The sequence below is a fragment of the Lipotes vexillifer genome, unplaced genomic scaffold (genome assembly GCF_000442215.2).
Source record: "Lipotes vexillifer unplaced genomic scaffold, Lipotes_vexillifer_v1.1 scaffold645, whole genome shotgun sequence".
Classification (NCBI taxonomy): Eukaryota; Metazoa; Chordata; class Mammalia; order Artiodactyla; family Lipotidae; genus Lipotes; species Lipotes vexillifer.
The window spans coordinates 2,119,403-2,130,924 of NW_006777439.1; positions in this window are offsets into that span (position 1 = coordinate 2,119,403).

Below are 11,522 nucleotides of genomic sequence, written 5' to 3' on the forward strand. Positions count from 1 at the left end.
TGTTAATCATTCCCATGATTTAATTTTTTACTTTTGATATTTCTATAAATGGAATCGTACTATATGCATTCTGCTGTGTTTTTCTTCTTTCACACAATATAACGTTTAAAAATTTCATTCAGGGCTTCCCTGGTGGCGCAGTGGTTGAGAGTCCGCCTGCCGATGCAGGGGACACGGGTTCGTGCCCCGGTCCGGGAAGATCCCACGTGCCGCGGAGCGGCTGGGCCCGTGAGCCATGGCCGCTGAGCCTGCGCGTCCGGAGCCTGTGCTCCGCAAAGGGAGAGGCCACAACAGTGAGAGGCCCGCGTACCGCAAAAAAAAAAAAAAAAAAAAATTTTCATTCATTTTGTTGCACCTAGCAGTGGTTAATTACATAGTATTCTTTTATATGCAAATACAACACTTTATTTCTCTGTTCTGTTGTCAGTGGGCATTTTGGCTGTGTACGGAATTTTGCTGTTATAAAAAATACTGCTTATGAACAATTCTGTATATATGTCCTGATATAAATGTGTAAGAATTTTTCCAGGGTATATACTTAGGAGTGTAATTGCTGGGTTGTCAGGTATGTGTCTTTCACTAGGTAATTCCAAATTGTTTTCCTAAATGTGCCAGTTTACACACTTACACTTATCTACCACTTTGCAGACATTTGGAATTATTGGACAATTTTTTTTTCCATTTGGGCTTTAGTTAGTATTTTCCAGATTACCAATGAACTGAGTACATATTTATATTTATTGGCCATTTTCTTCTTCCATTTTTTTTTTTTTTTGAAGTGACTCTTCCTAGTGGCTTTGCCTATTTTTCTGTTGGGTTGTTTGCCTATTCTTATGATTTATGGGAGTCCTATTTGTATTATAGATATTAATGCCTACTTGGTTATAAGGGTTACAAATGTCTCCTAGCTTGTTGTCTTTTCACTCCCTTTATGGTGTATTCTAATGTACAGAAGTTCTCAATTTTTATATAGTCAGTGATGATCAATCTTTTCTTTCATGATTTGAGATTTTTGTGCCTAGTTTATACAGGACATCCTTTCCAATCCTTATGTATAAGTCAGGCTTCAGTCTTACAGTCCTCTCATTCATGGGACTCCAAAATAAGGCCTTACTTTTTTTTCCATGGGAAGTGACTCCTTAAGCCTTGTGGCTAGTTTACTTTCTGTATTTTAATCAGTCCAGTGGACACAGTCTTGTGAACCAGTATGGTTATGGTAGATCTCAGTGTCATAGAGCAGGTAACTGGAAGCTATACCCATTGTATGATGTTAAGCAAAATATTTCCATGTATTTATTTTAGTGTTCCCCTTGTAAGTTCTTGCCTACTTTACCAACTGAGTGGAGACCTTAAATGAGATGTTAGAGGTAATACCACAAAGAACACTTTATGAAATTCCTAAGCACGTTCAGTTTACTTTTTGTTGAAATTTGTGGAGAAAGACAATGGGAAACTGACAGCAGATGTTGAGAAAGGTATAATTTTCAACTGCATAGCACTCCTATATAAAACTTAAGGAAAAGAAAAAAAGTCAAGTTCTTCAAGAACTGGTTAGCTTGAAGAATTGTTCTACAAAAAACTAAACTGTCTACCTGGCTTCTGTGTTCTATACAGAGTTTTTTGGAGATAATTTATGATGACTCTATTATATTGGTCTATTCCATGTATGGCTATCCTACTTTGCATCAAAATCAAGTTCTCTTAATTACTATAGTTTATATCAAATTTTGGTATGTGATAATGCAAATCCCCCATTTTATTCTTTATCTTCATAAATTGAAGTTGGACCTTTGCCCTTCAATGTCAGTTTTAGGATCAACTTTTAAAATTCCATCAAAAACAAGAAGAATTTTGATTGGGTTTACATTGAATCTCTGGATCATTTTGGGAAGAATCACTATGTTTACAAAATTGAGTCTTTATATTCATGAATGTGTCATGCTTCCACATATCTCTTTAATGTCCTTCAATAAGGTTTTTCTCCATAGAGGTTTTGAACATCTTTTGTTGATTTTGTTTCTATTTTTTCACTCTATTTTTAGCCATTATAAATAACAATTAAAAATTTAAGTTGTTGATATAAAAAATGTTCATGACTTTTGTATGAAATCTATCCAGTAATCTTGTTGAATGTTTTTATTCTAATGATCTTTCTAAGGATCCTGTTTGGTTTCCTATAGATAAAATAATATAATGCCTAGATAATGGCAGTTTTGTTTCTTTTAAACTTTCTTTTACTTGTCATATTGTGGTAACTAGCACCTCTACGTTAGTGTTAAATAAAAATGGAAGATCCTTTTCTTGTAGATTAGTTAGATGGGAATTGACAGTTTAAAAATATTGAGTTTCTGCTCTTAAAACATGGTAAATATCTCCATTCATTTAGATTTTCTTTTGAGTACTTCTTGAAAGTTTTATATTGTGCTGCATATAAACTGATTTTTTCCCCCCTTGTTACAAGTTGTATTTTCCTGCTTCTTTGCATACCTGGTAACTTTTGATGTCAGATATTGTTAATTTTGTCTTTTGGGGGGCTGGATATTTTTGTATTCCTATGAATATTCTTGAGCTTTGTTCTGGGATGCAGTTTTCAGTTGAATTTGGGTGTCTTTCTCTCATGGAATTGGTTTTCTTTATATGTTTGCCAATTCTTCATTGTCTGCTCGTCTTTCTTTGTTTTTGAGAACTGCTACACATTTCTTTGTGGGTGCTAGTTATATTACCTTGTCTGGTTCTTCTCATTTTCCATGATGTGCTTCTAAATAGAGTTTGCTGGCAGTTTGTGAGTGTGTTGTTCCTCATTCTTGGGATTAGTTGTTACTTGTGTGCTTCACTGTCTCTCTAATCTCAGATCTATGCTCACTACATCATTCTGAGAGCAAATACTATACTGCTGTTGAGCACCTCTTTCTTAGCCAAAGCTGGAGATGGAGGAGAGCCCCATTAGCCAAGGTGCTCTGAATTAATTTTCCTAATTAATCACTTGAATACCTAAAATCCCTTCCTGCAATTTGTATAAGGTGGTACCTACCAGCGGAGTTTCCTTGGACTGTTGCCATTTTTTGTGATAACCTTCTGCTTCTACTTGGAGCTTTGGTTTCCTCCAAACTTATTTCTGTGTAAATTTTATGCCATCTGCATTATTATTATTATTGTTTTTTTGCGGCACGCGGGCCTCACACTGTTGGGGCCTCTCCCGTTGCGGAGCACAGGCTCCAGACGCGCAGGCTCAGTGGCCATGGCTCACGGGCCCAGTCCGTATGGGATCTTCCCGGACCGGAGCACGAACCCATGTCCCCTGCATCGGCAGGCGGACTCTCAACCACTGTGCTACCAGGGAAGCCCCTGCATTATTTTTTAAAGCACAATTTCTTCAGAATTTCTGCCCCTCTGGTATCCCTTTTTGTTTGTGTGTGTGTTTTCCACTGTTGCTATAGATGTATTCTTTTAAAATACTTATCTTTTCTGACAGTTTATGGGCTATAGGGTAGAATATTGTGGACACGTGTTCAGTGGTTACATGTTTCATTATATGAAGGTGTACCATAAGTAGTTTATCACCCTCATTAATAAGAGATTTAGGTGGTTTACAGTGTACATACGTTATATTGTAGTAAACATTCTTGAGCATATATCTTAAAATATGTAAATATTTCTGAAGGGTAAATTTTTAATGGAAATTTTTTGTGAAAGCATATATGTTTCTTGCTTTTGATAAATTTTAAGAGTATACGTTGTCAAATTATCCTTCTAAAAAAGTGTATTTACATTTGTTCAAACCCAAAGAATGTATAATACCAAGAATGAACTGCAAACAGTGGACTTTGAGTGACTATGATGTGTCATTGTAGGTTCATCAGTGGTAACAATTGTACCACTCTGGTGAGGGATGCTGATAATGGTGGAGAAGCTCTGCATACTTGGGGGGCAGGGAATATATGGGAAATCTCTGTACTTTCCCTTTAATTTTGCTGTGACCCTAAAATTGCTCTAAAAAAAAAGTTTTAATTTTTTAATTTTTTTTAATTTTTAATTAAAAAAAAATTTTTTTAACATCTTTATTGAAGTATAATTGCTTTACAATGGTATGTTAGTTTCAGCTTCACAACAAAATGAATCAGTTATATATATACATATGTTCCCATATCTCTTCCCGCTTGTGTCTCCCTCCCTCCCACCCTCCCTATCCCACCCCTCCAGGCGGTCATAAAGCACCGAGCTGATCTCCCTGTGCTATGTGGCTGCTTCCCACTAGCTATCTACCTTACTTTTGGTAATGTATATATGTCCATGCCTCTCTCTTGCTTTTCACAGTTTACCCTTCCCCCTCCCCATATCCTCAAGTCCATTCTCTAGTAAGTCTGTGTCTTTATTCCTGTTTCACCCCTAGGTTCTTCATGACATTTTTTTCCTTAAATTCCATATATATGTGTTAGCATACGGTATTTGTCTCTCTCTTTCTGACTTACTTCACTCTGTATGACAGACTCTAGGTCTATCTACCTCATTACAAATAGTTCAGTTTTGTTTCTTTTTATGGCTGAGTTATATTCCATTGTATATATGTGCCACATCTTCTTTATCCATTCATCCGATGATGGACACTTAGGTTGTTTCCATCTCCGGGCTATTGTAAATAGAGCTGCAATGAACATTTTGGTACATGACTCTTTCTGAATTCTGGTTTCCTCAGGGTATATACCTAGTAGTGGGATTGCTGGGTCATATGGTAGTTCTATTTGTAGTTTTTTAAGGAACCTCCATACTGTTCTCCATAGTGGCTGAACCAATTCACATTCCCACCAGCAGTGCAAGAGTGTTCCCTTTTCTCCACACCCTCTCCAGCATTTATTGTTTCTAGATTTTTTGATGATGGCCATTCTGACTGGTGTGAGATGATATCTCATTGTAGTTTTGATTTGCATTTCTCTAATGATTAATGATGTTGAGCATTCTTTCATGTGTTTGTTGGCAGTCTGTATATCTTCTTTGGAGAAATGTCTATTTAGGTCTTCTGCCCATTTTTGGATTGGGTTTTTTTTTTTTTGTTATTAAGCTGCATGAGCTGCTTATAAATTTTGGAGATTAATCCTTTGTCAGTTGCTTCATTTGCAAATATTTTCTCCCATTCTGAGGGTTGTCTTTTCATCTTGTTTATGGTTTCCTTTGCTGTGCAAAAGCTTTTAAGTTTCATTAGGTCCCATTTGTTTATTTTTGTTTTTATTTCCATTTCTCTAGGAGGTGGGTCAAAAAGGATCTTGCTGTGATTTATGTCATAGAGTGTTTCACCTATTTTTTCCTCTAAGAGTTTTATAGTGTCTGGCCTTACATTTAGGTCTTTAATCCATTTTGAGTTTATTTTTGTGTATGGTGTATAAAGTGTATTTATTTAGTAAAGATTGATAGTAGTTGCAGATGTGAGTCATTATACTAAGCTCTTTACAGATATTAAATAATGTGTTCTTCTCAATAACCCTATGATGTAATATTATCCCCATTTTAGAGATGAGAAAACTAAGGGGGCACAGAGAGATTAAGAAATTTGTTCATGGTCATATAGCTAAATTATATCAGTTCACATCACACAAAACTGTGTTTCACCATGAAACATTTAAATATTTGCCAATCTAAGTGAAAAGTAGTATTTCATTACTCTTTGATTTTGTATTTCTATATAAGTGAGACTAAACATATTTTCATATCTTTATTAGTTATTTGTAATGTCTGATTTTGTTCATTGTCAATTAGATTGTTTCTTTTCCTTATTGATTTACATGTGATCTTTGTATCATGCATAAATTAACCCATTGTTTTCATAGGTATTGTGGATCTTTGTCCTCAGCTTGCCATTTGCTTTTGACTTCATTTTTTCCAGAAGTAAGTTAAATTTTTTTAAATGTATTGTCATATATTCTTTGTTATTATGGCTTTCTGATTTGTATGCTTATTTTGGTCTAACTGGAAGTTATCTTGAGGCAAGAATTGAGAGAGTTCAGGATTTGGCTTTATTATTTGTATGTTCATTTATTTACCTATTCATACAAATGGCTAGCCAGTTGTTCCAACAGAATTGTATGAATTCACTGATTAGAAATTCCATACTTATCATACTAAATTCCAATTTGAAATTTTGTCCAGAAATGTTACACTAACTTTTGTTATTATGGTAAATTATAGTATTTCTTGTTACATGGATTTTCAGTTTTCAAATCATTAAAATGCAGTACGATGTAATTAATAGTGAAATAGCATCAGGCATAACTTAATTACTCAGAATGAAGCAGAAGGTATTCTAGGATATTATAATGCTTCAGGTTATTTTTATGAAAATCAGTTATAATTAGAATGAAGAATTTTAGTGCCAATTGATTATATCTATTGCTAGAATGCTAGATACATCTGTATATATCATAATTATTAATATTTATAAAGTTCTAAAACATAGCTTATTTGATTTGCTCACATTCTATTTAAACCCTAAAGGTATAAAGTATTCATTTTATCCTCACCTGCCTACTTGTTGAGATGGTATTGGAGGAAAAAATATTGATTCTAATTTGAAAAACAATGTTTCTCCCTCCTGATTCCTAACTTCCTCCATTAGTGAGAGATAGTAAAAGGCTATACCTTAGAAAACAATCATACCCTTTGTATTTACTAAGTATTTTGAAAACTTTACCAAATTACAAATATTACCTAATATCTTAGGTGATGGATTGTTAATTTATACTGAGTATTAGATCAATGTCCTAAGTTTGGTGTGTTAGATATTATTCAGTGTGTTTGTGCATTTCACACCCAAATATTTAATTTGTGAACTTTCAGTGATTATTTAGTTGAAACTGGGGAGGGAAGAGCATACTTAAATCTCTCTGTGCTCACATAACGTGTATTTTGTTAATGTTGAACATGTAATTACTTCATTTTGGTTTAATCATACATTCAAAAGAAATACCATTTATAGGCACAAAGTTGTTTCTGGGGGATTTGCTCCTTATTGTTTTTCATTGCCTAGGTTTTAAAACTAAACAAAAGTTATTTTAAAAATAATGTATAAAAGACTATAATATAGCTTAGACCAGAAAAGTGACTAATTTTATGGTATTTTAATCAGAAATGTTGGCTTACCGAGTTTAATACAATGTACTTTCATCAGTGTAATGTTTCACTCCTATAAAACCAGAGAGCATTAAAAATAAAACAGTAAGGATATTGCTATTTTTAGCTTTTTATTGTAAATATTTAGTTTGAATTCCCAGTTCTCTTTACTTTTTTCTGTTGGAATAAGCAAGGTATGTACTTAAGGATATCATTGAGAATTTGTATCACAAACAGGGAAACTGAAAGACAAGAAGAAAGTGCATGAAGAAAAACATACGAGAGTCTCATCATTGACCATACATGGAGTTTCAAAATGAAAAGACAATGCTAATTAATTAAAGTCAATTGAATTTTTAAAAATTTCTAGGCTTTTAAATAGGAAAGATCTTTCTCCAACTAGCTAGTTGTTTATTATGATAGTTGACTATTTATTTACTTATTTATGTATTTATTTGGCTGCATTGGGTCTTCATTGCTGCGTGTGGGCTTTCTCTAGTTGTGGCAAGCAGGGGCTACTCTTGGTTGCGGTGAGCGGGCTTCTCATTGCGGTGGCTTCTCTTGTTGCGGAGCATGGGCTCTAGGTGTGCGGGCTTCAGTAGTTGCGGTGCGCAAGCTCTAGGGCACTCAGGCTTCAGTAGTTGTGGCTCGGGGGCTCTAGAGCACAGGCTCAGTAGCTGTGGTGTACAGGCTTACTTGCTCTGCAGCATGTGGGATCTTCCTAGACCGGGGATCGAATCCCTTTTCCTGCATTGGCAGGCGGATTCTTAACCACTGCACCACCAGGGAAGTCCCTGATTTTTTAAATAGACTGGAAAATTAGTTAACAGTCTATGATATGTTCCTGCATATAAGGCTATAATTGTGTAAACAAGAATTTAACACATTATTCATATGGGGTAGATCTACTGTATCATTTATTGGCAGTCATTTGACTCTGTGATGTTAAAAGTTTTTTCCAACTAAAAGCAGTATCAGATTAGGCATCCATTATCTGTTCCCTTGGAGAATTTAGAAGTGCTGAATTTCTCCTTAGCACAAGAAGCATTATTTTGGCAAGTTCTTGAATACCCATGTAGTCTTTGTCCCTTGGTATCAATCATATTCTTCATCACTAGATTAATACTCTTGAGAGTTAAGTTCTAATCATATTTCATTTTTACATTCCTCCAAAGTGCTTATATTCATTCATTCAGTAAACACCTTTAATTTTCCAGGGACTGTGCAAGGTTAAGTAGTCAGGATGAAGATCTGCTATTTTCCTGTCCCGTATATCCAGAAACTTACTAACTTGTTGAGCATATAGCAGGTGCTCAACAAATAGTTGCCGAGTAAATTTAGGTCATGGATAATCCCCTAACATTTGGAAATTAAACAAAACACTTCAAAACAACCCGTGGTCAAGGAAGAAATCACAAAGGATATTAGAAAATGTTTTGAATTTAGGAATAATGAAAATATATCCAAGCTCATGTGATTCAATTTAAGCAGTGCCTAGAGGGAAAATTATAGCTGTACATGCTTATATTAGAAAAGGAAAAAAATTTACAATCAACTATCTCAGCTTCCATCCCTAGAATCCAGAAAAAGATGAGCAATTAACCCCTAATAAGTACTATGAAGGAAATAACAAAGAATGAAAATCAATAAAATAGGAAATGGACAAACAATAGAGAAAATAAACCCAAAATGACATAGAAAGCAGAGACAAAATAGAGAAAATCAATAAAACCCTAGATAATTCAAAGGGGAGAATAGATAGGTTTTTAGATAAATGATTCTGGAACAACTCAATATCATATGGAAAAAAACCCCCAATATCACCTCAAGCATACATAAGAATTAACTCAAAATGTATTATAGATCTAAATGTAAAAGTTAAAACTCTAAAACTTCTAGAAGAAAACACTGGGAAAAAATCTTTGTGTCCTTGGGTAGGCAAAGGTTTTATAGATAGGACACACAGAAAGCACTTACAAAAAATAATATTGAAAAATTGGACTTCATTTAGAACTCTGCTCTTCCAAAGACACTTTATAAAATGAAAAGGCTTGCCACAGACAGAGAAAATATTTTGTAATAATATATCTGATAAAAGTCTTGTTATCCAGAACAGATAAATAACTCTTAGAAACTAATAAAAAGACAACCCAGGTTAAAAAGTGAGCAAAAGACATAACAGACATTATACAAAAGAAAAGATATAAATGGCCAGTAAATACATGAAAACAAGCTTAATGTCATTAGCCATCAGGTAAAAGTAAATTAAACCACAAGATATCATTACACACCTATTAAAATAGCTAAAATTGGAAAGCTTGACATTGCCACGTGTTGACAAAGATGTAGAAAAATTGGAATTCTCACACACTCTTAGTGGGAGTATAAATTCGTACAAGCATTTTGGAAAACTGTGTTTCTTAAATATGCATTTACTGTATGATTGAGCAAATCCACTTCTAAGTATTTGCCCTAGAGGAATGAAACCACGTCCGTATAAAGATTTGTACCTGAATGTTCATAGCAGTTGAATTCATAATAGCCTGGAATTTGAAAAAAAAAAAAAAGTTCCATCCACAGATGAATAGATAAATTATGGTTTATTCAAACAATGGAATGCTACTCATAATAAAAGGGACAGACTACTATGACTTACAGCACCCTGGATGAATCTCAGAACCACTACGTACGATGAAGGTAAGAGGCCAGAAGTGAAAATACATGCTCTATGTATGGATATATGAAATTCTAGAATAGGGAAAGTTAACCTATATTGACAGCAGATCAATGGTTGCCTGAGGTGAGGTATTTTGGTTTTGGGGGGTTGTTTTTGTTTTTGCTTGAATACAGAGGGGCACAAGGGAGATTTTGGGGAGAATGAAAAAATTCTATATTTTTATTTTGTTTATAAGTTGTATGCATTTGTCAAAACTCATCAAACTGCATTTTATTCTATGCAAATTGTACCTATGTAAAGTTGATATAAAGTAATGAATTAGATGACACTCTGTTCTCTGAAACTTATAGGGATTGTCATTCTTAAAGGTTATTGGATTTGGGGGAGGAGTAGATTTTTGACTACCAATTCAATTTATATTATTTGTATTTAATTTATTTAGATTTTATATTTTAATTTAAAGAGAAAATCAGTGATGAATCAATAGTCTAGAATTTCAATTTAAGGTACTTTTCTTCACTGCTTTTTTTATTTTTATTTTTATTTTATTTTATTTTATTTTTGTGGTATGCGGGCCTCTCACTGTTGTGACCTCTCCCATTGTGGAGCACAGGCTCCCGACGTGCAGGCTCAGCGGCCATGGTTCCCGGGCCTAGCTGCTCCGCGGCATGTGGGATCTTCCCGGACCGGGGCACAAACCCGTGTCCCCTGCATCGGCAGGCGGACTTTCAACCACTGCGCCACCAGGGAAGCCCTCTTCACTTCTTATTAAGCGTTATGAGATGTTTGGTTACTGAGGGAAGAGGGTTCTTGTTTCATTCCGTTTCTTTCTCCATTTATTTCAGATCTTGGCTAAAACTATTCTTAAGAGTTATCCTGAGATCTAGGCTGGGTTACATTCCCCTCTTCTGTGTTTCCATATCACTTATAACATTGTGCAATTTTCAAGAGATCTTGATACCATGCCAGGCATTGCTTGTTTAGGTAGGGCAGAGGTAAAATATTTCTTAACTGAAGAAATTGATGCTTAGATAATTTGTGATTCTTGAAAAATCTCTGGATATATTTAGCCACATATCTTGATCCAGGTTACTTTCTCAGTTTTTTTTTCCCTTTGTTGTTATTATTTATATCTTTCCATTTAGCTAGGGATCATAAACTCAGTTTGGAAGTCAGAATGAGTGAGATGGACAGGATATTAAGACAATAGAGAATGGTGGAGGCTGTGCAAAACTGGAGAACGCATTCCTCTGACTAAGGCATTTAAATAGCATAAAGAAATTAAAACAACTTGCCTGCCAAGCAAATATGTCTTTAGGCCACATTCAACTGGTTGACACCATTATGAATCCATTGACTTGTGACTTAAAATATATAGTACCATTTAAAGAAGTTCCTCAATTAAGAGGCAAGGAATATCCTGGGAAGCTTTTCAAACAATACATATTCCCCTTACCATCTGCCTAACTGAGGACGACTGGTATACTACCTTGGTATCCAGTGCTAAATGATCGTAATCAAGTTGATGGCACCACGTGGCTTTAGTTACTGGCCATTACTAAGTTCTTTTTGCCAGCAGAGAATGTTAATTTTGCTGTGGGTTTTAGCAAAACTACATTTGTACACAATTGCATTATTAGAGAAATGACAAGAGATAACCATATGTAGTTCTCAAATGACCCATATTACAATGTCGAGTACTTGGGCAAGAATTCTATTTTCTCATGTATTATTCATTTATCCATTT